The sequence below is a fragment of the Macrosteles quadrilineatus genome, unplaced genomic scaffold, assembly GCF_028750875.1.
Source record: "Macrosteles quadrilineatus isolate MER2022 unplaced genomic scaffold, UCM_ALF_1.0 Scaffold_3__2_contigs__length_128488019, whole genome shotgun sequence".
Taxonomy (NCBI): domain Eukaryota; kingdom Metazoa; phylum Arthropoda; class Insecta; order Hemiptera; family Cicadellidae; genus Macrosteles; species Macrosteles quadrilineatus.
In genome coordinates, this window is record NW_026542596.1 from 94,236,415 (window position 1) to 94,252,431 (window position 16,017).

General features: G+C 33.8%; 1 protein-coding gene across 2 annotated transcripts in view; it reads right to left on the reverse strand.

The window, feature by feature from the left end:
* Window positions 1-16,017, reverse strand: part of LOC128988569 (uncharacterized) — a 196,664-nt gene that overhangs the window by 20,158 nt on the left and 160,489 nt on the right. For both annotated transcript variants that reach the window (XM_054409962.1, XM_054409963.1), the window contains one exon: window positions 15,307-15,346. The gene's annotated coding sequence lies outside the window, so the exon portion shown is untranslated. The remainder of the gene's footprint in view (window positions 1-15,306; window positions 15,347-16,017) is intronic.

The window sequence follows — 16,017 nt, forward strand, 5'->3', positions numbered from 1 at the left end:
ATATCTCTGAATACCATAATTTGTTATTGCAATATGTTAACATTGTGTATTTTTAAACTGTTGTTGCCAATAATTTAGATACCTGTATTATTTCTACAACAATACAGATTATTCGAGTCGTTTCTGATTGATATCATAACTGTGCATGCTATAAACACAGTACCCAGTGGACTACCCACATCAAACCCACAAACAAGCGCAACCAATTGTGGCTTTTTGAATTGTGTTGAATTCATCATTATGAGGCGAATAGGTCGGTCGCTGGTTTAATCAATTTTGAAACCTTAAATTGTCCAAATTAACTTGCCTACACTTAACTGTTTGTTATAACTATTTTTGGTACTGTACGATAAAACAGTCATTTCATAACTCCAAGATTCTAGAATTTAACTTAGTTTGTAGTTAGCCGGATTCGAACCCAGACCTCAATAATCGCAGTTTTCCCCACCTAGAGTAATACACTAAGTAAAACTAGTAATAATAAATTAGTATGAATAAGATAATTTATATTGGTATAAAAAGAATAAACCAAATTGATTGGTAGTTTTATTTAACAGCTCATCTGTCCTTGGTTAGTCTGATATAAATAAATACCCAAGAAAGAGTTCGTCTTTGACAGTAACAAAGCAGCACAAATTATCTCACTTTATACATTAACTTTTCATTTAAAACCCCTTTAATACACAAAGGAGTGCGGCGCTGATTTAACTGAAATGAATTGAATACTCAGCAATTCTAAATATAAAGTAAAAATGTGAAGGAGCTCAATCGCTTTTGATATAAAATTTCACATCCTTTGTCGCAGATTGTTGGATGAAGCAGACAGAGAAGCGTTTGCTGCATGGCTGCATATTCAAGGTCATATCACTATGCGATGCAACGTCCCCCCCCCCACACACAACGCACTCACATGCTATCGATCAGCTGATCTGTCACTTTGTCGCGGCTATTTCGGTCACCTGCACCCTGCAAACAGGTGTACCAACACTACAGGAAAATTAACTCATCGATGTATATGTAAAAAAAAATGTAGTGAAGGGATATTCCCTTCATTGATTATATTAATCAATGTAAAAACTGATCAAGCCAAACTACACGTTTGGATATGATAACACTGGTACTGAATATTTTTTAAGAAAAAAAAAACTACGCTGTAATACATGCAGCGTAGTGAAAAATTGTTGTCAATTGGTCAAGGTTAATTATTTAAACATTTAATCCCCTTCACGTTGTTCCCACTTGACTGAAGTCCTAAATCAACGTAAACTTAACAGGGGGTGCGAAAATAGAAACCACTGAAATTAATGCCACGGATATTAATGTTAATAATAATGTTACATTTGTATATACGTTTCTCTAACCCCCCACAATGCGTTGTGATCTAAAACGATCTATTTAATACAATAAGGGCTCTGTAACATTCCTTTTTCAGCCGTCCCGTGAACAAATTTTTACGATTGAGGTGTTATCTTAAAGCTTATGACTTATAGGAGGGACAAATATTGTAACTAAAAATGTAATTTTCCTTGGCGTTTCCCCCCTTTGTGTTTGATTTATTTATAGTGTTCACCTTTAAACATCCAGTGATACTGAACAAATTTATTTATACCAGTTTTAAATGTGAATCGTATAATAGCTGTTCCTTCAGTTTAGCAACTTCAGTTAGATCGTAAACAAGTGACAAAAAAGTTTATGAAATTGGATTTTAAATAGCCTATGCTACTTTTAGTGATATTGGAACCTTGTTGAGGTTCTGTAAGTAAATCACTATTTAAGGTATTGATCTACAATTAAAAACATATTGTATATTAGTAGTTTTTTCACATAATACTGCCTTTAAACAAACATACACAATCTAGAGGTAATTAAAATGAATAATTGTGCACGGGTTACTCGTACTAATTAAAGATCAACTGAATTGCAGAAGTGATTGTGATTTCGGAGTGTAACTGATACGCATTAGCCTATTACTAATTTCAACTGTCGATATTCTACCACATACGTAATTGAATATTGGTTAAAATGCGTTTTATAGAATAAATGTACGACTCACATTTAAACGATTTATATACACGAGGTTTCGATTCCATAAAACTACATGTAAAGTAGTGAAAGATATTTAGATAAATTCAACAAAAAACTAAACTTGATTTAAAAGAACAACATTATACGAAGGAAGATTCAATAACAAACTAACCACAAACCAGCTTACAGTAGTGTGTGGCAATAGTCACTATGTCTTAGCAGTGAGTTGGCATCGACTCTCATGAGATTAGTCGTTCAGTAGAAACATTATATTGTGGTGTTTGACTCTTGCGACTAACATTTATTGTAAACAACTTAAATATTAACTTGAACAGTTTCTAGTGTTAACAGTTACAATCGTATGAATTGGTACAACAACTGAATTTGTACCTACATTTTTGTGTTAAATGAAAATTAAATGAATTCATGGAAATTCATCAAGGAACGGGAAGAGATGTATTTTGATTGATTAAATTAGACTTTTATACTATCACCATATGGCATTTGGATATTAAACATCCCATCTATATGGACCAGCTGTGGCAATTTTTTGTGCAATCATAACAATACAATGAGTCACTCACAGTATGGTACAGTCAAAAGTTTTCCCTCCGTTTTTGACACTACGATAGTTGATGGTTTGTACTGTGGTGGTTTGTAGCAAGTTTTACTTTCATTTTGTACTACTCTGTTGCATTCGACAATTGTACAAACCGACAATCTATCTCGCAATTCCACCTTATTGGCGGGCTAAGGTGAGAACTATAATCCTACAATGGCAAACAAAGTTACTGCCGAGAGTTAATAATACATGTACCGTGACCAAGACCCCGGGGTGGGGGGTTGGTTACCATGACAACGGCCTCACAGCTGTTTTGTATTCTGGGCTAATTCCCCAGTTTAACTCAGCCCTCTTCACTCAAACCTTTAATACCCACTATTGCTGTATCATCGTTTTAAACATCTTTAGCCGTGATTTCGGCTTGCATCGTAACCACTAGCTAGGGTTGTTCAGCGAATTTCTTTGTAGGATAGCCGTAGTTTCCGTAAAAGTCAAACGTTCTGAGGATTGCAAATCAAATAATCTTAAAATGGGAAACGAGGTATTAAGTTGTACTTATTATCCGCATATTGGCAACAGAAGTAATTGATTTTCGGTAAATGGTATACCATGTCTGCTGGAGAGTAAATTTGTTGCCGTGAATTGCTTGTTATATATAATAGTAATTCATTTTCATTGCAATCAAAAACAGTTCTCACATTAGCAGCAAACCTACGTACTCATAATTCTTGTATTATTAAGAGTATATGTCTTATCATGATTATTGGTAGATAAAAACTTTAAAGCATCCTTTCCAAGACAAAGTAGGCGACCTCCAAATGAAAAACTTTTTGAATTTAGGAGTTTAAAACTTAAATAATTGAATTTAATGAAACTGTGTGATTGACTCATTAATGCGACCTATCAGTTGCGTTTTGTTAAAATAATCAAACCATAGTGACAAACTGTCTAAAAATATGTAATATACGGTGTCCCACAAGGAGGCTGTTATTTTGAGGTAGTTTATTTTTGTCTGCTATTACCGACGTATCGAATAAGCTACACACTTAATAACATGACATAACAGGAAGTAACAGTTATAATAAATGCACATGTGTAAAAACTACCTTCGAGAATCATTTAAATCAGAATCAACTGGCGGAGCAACAAAATAACAAAATTAGCAAAAGAACAGCTAGCGTGATTTACAAAGCGAGTAACAATTAACGGGAATCAGTTTGAATCGGTTAGGAATTTAAATTATTTCATTAATAATTCACCATCATCCCATCTCTTTAATTCCTTCCATTTTGTTTACTTAGGTAACATTGTCTAAAGATGAAGAAAGAGTTTGAAATTGTTTTGGCAAATAAAACTCATTTACACGTTAAAAGCTTCATTGTTATTTTTATATTTCACCATTTTGTTCTGATTGGTTGAAATTACATGATTTGTAGCGTGTTCGATGCGTTTGGTATATTAATTAAAACATAGCGCGAGTGACCTCTTCGTGGGACACCCTGTATAATTTAATACCGCGTTTGGCACATTCAGTACAGAACACCAAGGTTTAGCTATTGCATATGCAACAGCAGACAGTGTTAAGAGGGTGGGTAAAGGATGCAGGTCTTAGCAACCCTTCGTCGATCATAATATGAGAACGGTGCGGCACAAACAGCTGGTGAGCGCTTTGGGGTAAACAGATTTAGAAAAGGAAATTGCGTGCTAGAAACTCAAAATTATAAACAGACAAAAACAACACTGGCTCAAATTGCTATGTAAACTCAATAAGAATAATACTGTAGTATATTTGTTATAGAGAGTAAGCATTTATTTGGCCATAAATGTTACATAATGCATACCTCGAAATAAGTAATTGAATTTAAAATTGCCATTGGTGTAAACGAGTGAGTGTGTAAATAATCTAATAGGTTTGGAAAGACCATTTACTGTGTATAAGAACAACATACAAAAAACGTTTAATCCAAAAAGGATTTTAATGGATAATGGTCTCAACTTGAACCTGTGATCTTTAAATAATTTTGGATTGTCACAATGTAATTGACTGGATATTCAGATACGAAGATTCCTGGTTGGATTGAGAAGGTATGTTCAAAGCTCAGTTGTCTTTAATCATTATATTTTCTTTATCTTGTAACATAAACTTGTTTAGCACGACACTAGGTATCATGACTAGCATTATCAGCTGTTTCTTTACAGGTCCAGAACAAGAAACCTTGCTCTTGAACGGGTTTAAATAAGTAAACAAATTCACCAATCTCTATCAAAGCGTTGTGTAGCCGGGATTATACAAGCGTTGTCAGCAGCTACAGTTGCCATGGCAACACTTGTTAACCTTGGCTTCGCTGCAAGTCAAGTGTTTATAACGTGCATCCAGTAATTATTTCACTTTAATTTACATCAAATATGAAAGTTCATTCGTCAAAAGTAATCTGCACGAATGAAACGTTGTGACTGCTCTTCTTCGTAACAATTTTAATTATGGAAGTTTGCAAGAGGGTAATGTTAATGTGTTCTTAAAGGGTTCGATTTTTATAATACAAAAGCTGCGTTCATATGATTTTGGTCCTCTATAAGATTGTAATTAGAAGTTCAGTGTTTCAACAATTTTCTTCGTCTCAGGATTTACCTCATAATAATATAAATGCAAGAGCGGATTTGTATTACAGTACTTCTCTGTGAGTTTCTCTGTGAGTGGGCTACACCACGTGACGAAAAACGGGAAATTATAAACATCCTAATGTAATAATTAAAATAGACTGTACTGTACATTGTGAATACTAATACTAAAATTTTCAACCTCAGAGTAAATACCTAAAAGCAAGAAAAAGTATACGTATTTACTCTGGGGTTCAACAAATCAACTTAACTTAAAGATTTCTTTAATAGTTGGATATGAATTATACGAGTTTTTTCAGCAAGAACTGCTTCAAAACGAGTTTTCATAATATTAGAGTAGCCTAATGTAAGTTTGCACAAGTGTGATAAAGCTGTATTCTAAATGTTTAAAATCGTACAACAAGCGGAGTTAGTTAAAATTATCTTTAGTAACCTAATTCCAGGTTTGGAGATCAGCAAAACATTTTCCGTCCCTGAATTGTACCTAGTGACTCTCAAAGCTTGGGACTACATTTAGTCATAATGTTATAAAACATAGCTTCACTATTTAAACCAAATACTGATATTCAACCAAACTCACGTGTATGCACCCCAATTCATGTACATTTTGCACTAAATAATCACCAAGTCTGCACTTTGAAGGCACATCACCGCACTAAACTCACGGATATGACGACCAAGGGGCGCTTGAGACGCACTTTTACGCGCTGTTTTTCTACCCTCCAGCCCAGACCCTTCCTTCGCCCTTCTACTTTCTTTACCCTTTCCTGCCCTCGCCCCCTCGCCACCGTCGTCGTCCTGTACTGGTCAACCGTCCTCTCCTCTGGTAGGGTCGAGGACGAGAACAACTATTTCAAGCCTACAGATCACGTAATTTTTAAAATGATAGTGGTTTCGGATTCGAAATTTTAATGTACTAGGAAAATAGCTACTGATTGCAACCCTCTTTTAGATATGGTAACCAGTGTGTGGATCCAAAACTGTCTAATAAGCTCCAAGTACATTAATATATTGAGCAATATAATGATAATTTTATTATAATGATAATTTTTTATATGAATTTAAGAAGTAAAGCAAATTGATTATAAAAACATTTCATGTGAACCAACAATACGTATTCTTTACACTGCATGGATAATGTTTTGAGCTAAGGCCTCCACTGAAGCAAAAGTAGTTGTTAAAACAAATCCGATAAGTCTTTGGAAATTATTTTACTAGTATTCTTTGATATTTTAAGTGTTGTGATAGTAGACTAAATTAGCTGCACACAATCATTGCACTAATAATAGGTTTTACGTTGGTGCACGCATATTCATTTTTCTGTATAGGGGTTTGCATTGTGTTAAGTTATAACATCATTCTATGGCGTATCTATTAAAAAATGTCATAAAAATTACCTAGACGCAAGATAAGGGCAAAAATAATACAGAATACATTTTTCAAACTGATAAGTCAAAATGCATTGATAAATAAACACCTTAATTGGATTATAGAATTAGATTTTTAAAAAATAAATCAAATTCAATTATCTTTAACAGTTTTAAACTTTTAGCCTACAAAAATTATAGCAGCACTGATATATTAAACAATATTATACAGTACCGTACTTACAATAACCAAACAAAACCAATGCAAAACTTCAAATTATTCACTTTCCGTTTAAAAGTGTTACGATAATTATTTCCAAACAGAAACAAGTGTCGTAAGTGCAAGTTTGACAACAACGAGCCTGCGAGCGGCAAAAAGCAAAAGCGGCCTGAGGTGACAACAAATCGCATTTCGGCGGGAAGCAGAGGGGAGGGGGAGATCAGCTGTTGGGAGTGGGGGTGTAACATCGATTCGTCCCTCTGTAAACAATGCAATGCAACTGGGTAGCTCCATGGCTCCGACCGTCCGACTTGGGCCACGGAGAACTTTTTAGGTTCTCTGCGCTTTAGTTGAGTTACCTGTTCTAATTTTTACTTTCTCCCCCTAGTACAGTATACGGAGAAATATTGTTTTAGTTTCAGATTTGGGAGGATATTTGTTTTAGGTCCCCCTGAACACAAAAAAGTGGTTTTCGAAGTGATGTCTGTGTGATTGTGTGTATAGTCATTTTGATGAAATTTGGTATTGTAGGTACTGATCAATGGTATCTCCAGGTCTATTTTACCTTTTTTATTTGATTTTTAATTATGATTTTCCCCATAAAACTATGGAATAATCTAATTTTCTTAAAAATGGCCCGAACGATTTTGATAAACATTTAAGTACAATGTTATAGTCCTTTAAATTCTGAACATACCATTGCTGTAAATACTACGGTTCAAAAGTTATGGTAAATGTTATTTTCCCACCGTAAAACTCAAAACCCCATAAAATAAAGGAAAATTGTATTTTCGAAAAATTGATTAAAATTAATATCTCAAGGTCCTTATGATTCTAAACAAACTCATTATAACATATGTTATTTTCCCATATAAAACCCAATAAAATAACGAAAAGTCGGATTTAAAAAAAACCTGTTGTTTCGCTTGTTTACATAAATATTAGGCCTGCACTTTGCAAGAGTGAACTCAAGTGAGCCAATGAAAATTGCAGACGATTGGCAAATTGCAAATTGGCATGAACAGCTGATTAGTTGAAGTTTGAAGCATTACAATTTTACTTATTTTCTCTCTATCCATGAACCTCATTGGTACGTTACCCACACGATTACTTTTATTCGTGGTTACCCATGTTGTTAAGTAAAAAATACAATGCTATTAAGTAAGTAAACAATGCTGTCAAGTGAATCTTTTCAATTCTAAGAACTGAACTGAAACGACTGGTTAAAAAATCTGTCGTAGGTAAAATATGTAAAGACACATATAAAGATTTTACTAGTTTTTACTAGTTTGTTTAATGTTGGTTATAGCATAGATTAAAGAGTATACCTTTTAAGTACAATATGCTATTTATTATAAATAGAGTCTAAAGTACATTTTCACATGGAGATCAGAAAATCTTATAACCAGAAAATTAATTACAAACATAATATCAAAATCCCATTACGTTCGACTGCAACAAAATTAGACACGAGTTGAGAAGTGATAACTAAGGGGATGGCGGAGGTTGAATAGAGAATATTATCATCTTATTACACAGTAGAGCTATTAATAGAACAACCTTATGGCTGCAATAATAAACTATCAATTTTCATCTTGATTACCCAGAACTTGTTTAGTTCATTGTTGTCATGCATTGAATATTGAACATTGAATAACTCTAATTCAATCAGTATTTTATTGTACACTATAATTATCTCAAGTAAAGGTTTACACTATATACTGTAGTAGGTTATTGAGCCAACAAATCATGAGTAGACATTGACTTTTGGATACTTAGGTAGAAATCTTATCTAAATGGACCAGTTGTAATCAATTTTGTCTTTAAATACAACATATGCCATTATCGAAATCATATATTCCTCCGTAATCTTTGATATTATGATGGATTTGGACTATGTTACGCAAAATATACTGCAGTTTGCAATATGTTGGATTTTCAGTTTGTCTTGAAGAAAGATTGACGTCGACAGGAATCAGTAATCTACATCAGCGAGTATGTCGTTCAACTGAGTTATGTTTTATGCCTTCAGCATAAGAATAGAATATCTAGTTCTATCTATATCGAAATGAAGTAGCATAGAACAATAATAGTATATCGATTTGGAATTACAGACTATAATTGCATATTGCATTTTTGAATGGACTACAATCATGGACTACAACCAAAGGTCAATTAATAGGATGATTTATCATATAAAACATCATCTGCTAGAAAACAAGTGTCCTCAATTGGGTAGGAAAGTTACCAATGGAGGTCTATTAAAAAGGCAACTCGTATAGAAAACATCTATATATATTCCTCATACAGTCATTGTCAGTATGGGTCATCGTATGGACATAGGAAGTCCCACAACAACGCCGACTAACGGTCCCCTCCCCCACAAATCTCCCTCTCAGGCTGCGTTTACATTGGAGGCACGCTTGGGCAAGTAAAATGGTGGCGCACGCTTGGCCAAGCTTGCCCTTTGAAACAAAATTGTAGCAGATTACTGAAAACCGGTGGTGACTTGACCAGTGGTGGTTACAGTGCTCGCCACTAGCAAGCGCACGCTGGGACAAGCTTGCGCTTCTCAAATCACGAAACAAAAATATTTGTTTCTACAAGCAAGCGTGCCTCAGTTTGTTGTGGTTCACCGACACAGTAGCATCGGCTGTGTCTGTTGGTAAAGTGTTTATAGTTGTTCAGCATGGATACGGAGGTGTTGATTGATGCTGTTCGTGCAAGAAGACCAATTATATAGGATAAATTAGTTTCAGGCTACAACCAGGGGTTCCCATCACCTAATTAATGATTGTAATTCATGTATTTTTCACATAAAGTATGTATTTTTCACATTTTTTAATGATAAAGAAAAATAATTTCAATTACTTTATGACTTGCAATGCAATTATCTGTCAAAATTAAATTCTTTTCTCCTAAACTTAATTGCCTTCATTATGTACTACAATAGACCCTACCGATAAGGTAAATAATTCATTAACAATAATGGTAGCACAAGTGTAAATATATTTGATTAAATTACGCAAGTCGTAGGCTTATTTGAATTGTTAGCAATAACTACTACAATAATACTGTACATATAATGCCCTTTCAATTACCTTAACGTAACCATCAGCTTTTCTTCGGGAGAGATACACTTCCTGAAGTTGGAATGCTTTTCAATATTTGGTGTTATTCTCTCTAAAATGTAGTAAAATGTTTTTGACATCATTCTAAAATATTCATAAAACTTATCTGGCTGTTGCAGAAGATCAGCAAAAACCCGGGCATACTCCCTTCCTTCTTCTCGATCCATAAAAAAATCGTTTACCCATTCCCCCCTTACTCGTTCAGAGTCTAATAATAATAAAAACTTTAAAACTCCATTCTCTAACACAATATCCTCATCGTCTGACATGTCAATTTTGACTGTACTGTCCTGCTGAGACTAGGGGCACTTGCGCTTGGTTGCTCGTAGTATAACCACAACTTCGGGCACGGCACGCTTGCGCAAGCGTGCGCTACCATTTTACTTGCCCAAGCGTGCTTCCAATGTAAACGCAGCCTCACTCACTCACTCTCTCTCTCTCTACCTCCCCCATGTCGTTAAACCAAGATCTCATCTCCAGCTGATTCCAACTTGCTTCCTTGCGTTTCGTGTTATAAGTTTCTCCCAGTTAAATGTGTTCACTAATCATCGCTACAGCTTAACATTATCGTTCATTTACAACTACTAAATTGCATTTAAATACCTTTGACTATGCCTTATACATTCCAATCCAAATTAGTGTAATAGAGCCACAGACAGAGTGTACGGTTTTTAATAACTGATCTATATTGTTTACACCAATGTCATAACCAAGCTAGAATAAAAAGGTATCTAAAACTATAACATATTTTATGTCACATCAACATCATAGTGTCAAAAACTAAAATGGAATACATAACAATTTTGAAAGAAATTGCTACAACTGGCATACAGACAGTATGCCTACCATTGTATCTCAAAGTCATTAAAAATTAACCGTAAAATTTAATCTTAAACTGTAAAAGCTTGGTTTGAATTTTGCTAATGAAATTAGCTGAATCGATCTCATTTGGAAGTATTCATTGTTGCGAACCTTTGTTTATTATGTTGCACCGTACCATGGGTTTATCTTACGTAAATAGGTGTGCCCTGTGTTATTGGTCAATTCGACATGTAACAAACATACTGTCTTTACGTAAAATACACGTGATTTTGTATACCTAGATAATTTTATGGGAATACACTGCTGTGCCATTATCGTTTTGTAAATCAACATTTTTATCCAACTTAATTCCTAACAGAGGTTTAAATCATAAACACTGGGTTGTGTGGAAATTATATCTGGTAAAGAAACTCGACGTCATATAATAATTAGAACAAGCCAGATGTTGTGGGGGGTTGGTGAGGGGTTAGGAGAAATGTAAACGAGGGTGTATAGAGAGAATTGAGGATAATTCACTCTCTGGGATTTAAATGGTGTTACAAACGGAAATATTGTTTACAAGTGAACTAATGTTATAATTTACCTTTACCTCGAAATTAATACAAGCTAAAACCGAATAAGGTTGGTCAGATACATTTTAATTGGACATTGAAATCAAAACTGGCGTAAATCGTTTCTACTAACAGAATTATTTTACAGTAAAATGACCCTATATTAATCAATACAATAATGGAATACCGTACTGCGTTACACAACATAAAAGCCAACTTTTGAGTACAGTATCTATTTTAGTGCTTGAACAAATTAACATCTAACGGGTTTGTCAATTAACAATTTAAAACTTAATGTCTTACAAAGTTGTATGGTTTACAGTACAATGCAAGGCTGTGATAATTAGATCTAATGAGGCAAAGAGACTCAACGTCATATAATAATTAGAACAAGTGCGAAGTTGTGGAAACGAAGAAAAGAGGGGTTGAGAGAAATGTGAAGGGGGAGGGTGTGCAAGTCAGAGAAAATTATACGGGAATATTCACTCTCAGGGACCTAAATTGCGTTGCAACGGAAATATACTGTTTGCAAGTGAGCTATCGCATTTACCGTGTAAATTATTACGAAGCAGTTATAATGCAGAACGATTTTAATTACACTTAAAATGGTAGTTTCCCATGTGTTTTCGAGCGTCAACGTCGGAGTTGCAGCATGGCTGACGTCACTATGTTTAACTTAATACAACATTTATATGAAAATTTTTATTTCACAATCTAAATTTAAAAAAAAATCATGTGAGATGTAGGGGTGAGTCTGGTCACTACATAAGTTTCTCCATTAAAAATTCAATTTAATACACCTGTCATAATCATATATTAGTTTTGCCATATAATAAAGCACAACTTAGTCTTGGCTGACTTGTGAAGTAATTACTTGCTCCTGAGTGGGTTTAGATTAGAGGGTATGATAACAAGAATGAATCCGAGTTTTAAATATGGGTTTATAAATCCAGTCTTCTTATCTTCTAAAACTGTTTTAGAGGATAAGAAAACTCCAAAACAGAATAGTGTCGGAAACTTTTGAATTCTTAGTTATTTAACTTTAAAGTAAGACTTTTTATGAAGGCAAGATTTTACACAATTTAAACCAGGCAAAGTCGAACGAAACTCATTACGAATAGCGCAAAAATTTACAACGTATGTAATTAACAACTTTCTTTACGAAAAAATCACTGTTTTGAAATTATAATTTTAAACATCGAAACATATCGTGTCAAAATAAATACGGATATACCTAATGCTTTAAAATTGGAATAAAATTTTCTTAGGGAATAAGACAAGTCCAAAACAGAATTGTGTCCGAAACGACCAAACAGAGAAACACCCAACAAATAAAGTAATACCAAGTTTTAACGTATGCTTTTAAACAGAAATACACATATTTTATCAAGAGAAATAAAACAACACATGCAATTGATACGGTTTTTTATAATGGTAAAAATCACTGTTTCAGGGTAAAATAATGTCTAACATCGTAATTTAACGTGTCAAACATAAATTTTGTCTGCTAACAAAACTGAAACAGCAGTAAAAGGTGAGTCTATTCACAAGAAGTTTAAAAACATAGTTATGAAGTTAAAGTTTATTAATGCAGCAAGGAGTCGGCAAAAGCTGCATGGTGTAACTAGGTTATAGCCCCCCCCCCCCACCCATCACACCAACCCTTACCCCAGTCGTTCTACTTATAACTCTAACCCTCTAAATTTAACATCTTTAAGTAAATCAATTGCATAGTTAGGTTCACAAGTTTAGAACAAACAATTTTTCAATCTAGTTTTAAATTCGTGCTGTTGTAGTTGCCATTCGTGATACTGTTTCAAAATTTATAGAAAGGCGAACAAAAAACACTATCGACCTTTACACATTTTAGGAACGCTGTTGCTGGAATACCTGGTATGTTGAAGAGGGGAACAATATGTCATGTACAGAACTATTGTTGAATTCGACTTAATTTCAAATAATTTTATCTCCTATAAAGTAGGGATACACGTTCGTCGTGTATACGCATCTGTGAGTAATACAATAGGACAAAAAGCTTAATCTCAAATTAGTTGTATTCACCATTTTTATATACAATACCACCGAAAATATATTGTGATACATTTGAACAGTTGGGATGTGGCCAGAATATTTATCTTATTTCTATGGTTCTTACGATAACAAATCACAACTACTTGATTTTCATCGGTTGTCTATTTTTTAGTCCTATGCTCTGAGGTATATGTTTCGAAACATTGAGTTTATGAAACCACAAATTAGTGTTTGTGAATTTAGTGAATTAATTTAATACAAAGCACCTTTCGTAATTTCAGACTTTCCAGGAAAACTCTTCCTTAATAAAAAAAACTAGTTTAATTTTTTTTTGCTCAAAATTTCATATGTTTTATGTAGATACTGCTATATTTAATACTGCATTTATACTGCTATATACTGCTATAACTGTACTATATTTAATTCGGTGTCTAAATTGTCGTATTAGATACGGTACTGTATTTTGACTGATGTATGTAGAGATTTAGTCCATAGTTATTGGTCTATTAGAATGAATTAAAAATTTAAAACAAATCGTAACAATATTTACTAATACTAAAGTTTTTCAAGTTTTACGTTTTACACTGAAAGTTATTTGCTATCTCTATCACAGAATACTCAAAGGTCACTAAAGTATTTTCTATCCAGATAAATTATAAACACTGCACAACGATTCAGCTGTAAGGGCAAAATGGTGTTAATGGTTCCCAATATTTTACAGCTGTTAGAAATTATATTGCACATTACCCAGAACTATTTCACACCGGAAAATTGGGTCAGAGCAAACAGATGGAAGCAATGACGCTGGCCAATACATTATCCTGCCACAACTACGACTACTGCGATGTGAAATGTGCTCCAAACATCACCTAGAGATTTATATATTTTCCTCTATTACTTTGATACTTCGAAAATTGTTTTTTATGTTTCTAAAATTTTATGAGAAGTGCAGAAATCGTCAAAATAGTTGTAAGATACTGAGTCTTATCAATTTATTGAGACAGCATAGAACTTTTGAACACATATCTAAAGCTAAGATGAATAAAGGCTGAGGACTGAGATGATCCTTGTAGCTTTGTTACTGACTACGATACTTGTTTCTTTAAATTAGACCAATAATTTAAAGAGAATTCACAAGTTGCGAACCAACAAAATGCTTCACACCACAGGATTATTACGAGGGGACGTCCCTCCAATTATAATCTAAAAGTGCAATTATGTGTATGTAAACATTTTTTATATCGGCTATATTAGATTATAGGTAAACAACAAAATAACCGAGTCCAGGATAAAACCATTAATTTCTCACAAACTATCAGATATTTAAAACAAATATTTTAAATTGTTTTAACAAAAAATTGTAAGTCTTGATTTTTTAATAATCTTTTTGGACACTTAGTGCTGAACTCAAACTACTAAATTTTCCGCAACTCGTATTAAACGAGTAAGTAACGCCATATTAATTTTTTAAGTTATAAATCATGTGATTGTAAAAGTATAAAAGTATACGTCACACTTAGCCCAGCTTTCGACATGAAATTATTTACTTAAGAGGGTTCTAAACGGCAAATTCAAGATGGCGGCTAAACATGCTAATGTTCCTGAACATGCCTCTACGGTACAAGCTCTCGACATTCTAAAACTAATTTGTTTCCAATGATTGTGTGCTTGTTGTGCTCACATATCATAGCTTGCAGTGGAAAGCAGCAAAAATAATTTTTAACTATTTTTAGAAGTTAAAATCGCAAGTAAAAAGACTAATTTGCGCAAAATGATTTTATAAATACTTAAAGAAACAATTACGAAGTTTCAGTTCAGCCAGTGCATAGTTTGGATCTTTGTGAATATTAAGTTTATTTCATCTCGATAATCACTTTAATAATACCACGAGGTTCTTTTTTGTAGGACCGTGTTAACGTGGCAAACAGCCGGCGGGCGGAGCCCTATTAACACTAAACCAAAATATAATAATACTTACAAAAACATTAGATGAGCCAATCTGATGACACGAGAAGTTCCTGAAACAAAAAACACTGTGTTAAACTAAACAGTGAAAAATATACCGCTCATTTATATTCAGTAACAAAGAGACTCTGATAAATTGCATAAAAAACATTAGGGACGAGAAAATAGAGCAATTTGGGCTTGATGAATGAATGAGAGGGTTGCGGAAGTTGAAAGGGTGAGGGAGAAATCCAAGGGCGGGAGGGGAGAAAGGGAGAAAAGGGAGGATCCCCCACAGCAGGGGTCGTCAATTAAATTGCCCCTTGGATATTGTTAGGGTTACAGTCCACAGGTGGATGAATTGCTAATCTAGCAATCAAGAATGAGTCTAACTTTGTCAAAAATTGCAATCATAGATGGCTAACTGTTTTGCAAAGTGGCATAGTTGTTGTTGGTTTCGTTTAACATGCACTAGGTTAAGTTTTGATAGTTAAATGAACTATGCTATGTTGAAATACACAATTGATTTCAAATACACCCTTAATTCTGAAGATTTATTTACAATTACTTACTGTTCTTACTGTGACCGTTTTCATTAACTATTGTACAAATAAGGTAAATAATTCCATTCTTAATTACTCTATTTATTTAGGCATCTTATACAATGTTGTCTATTTTTATCTTAAACGAGTGGTAGAGGAGAATGACTTTGATGTTTTGACAAAAAACTATTGATTTAAATACA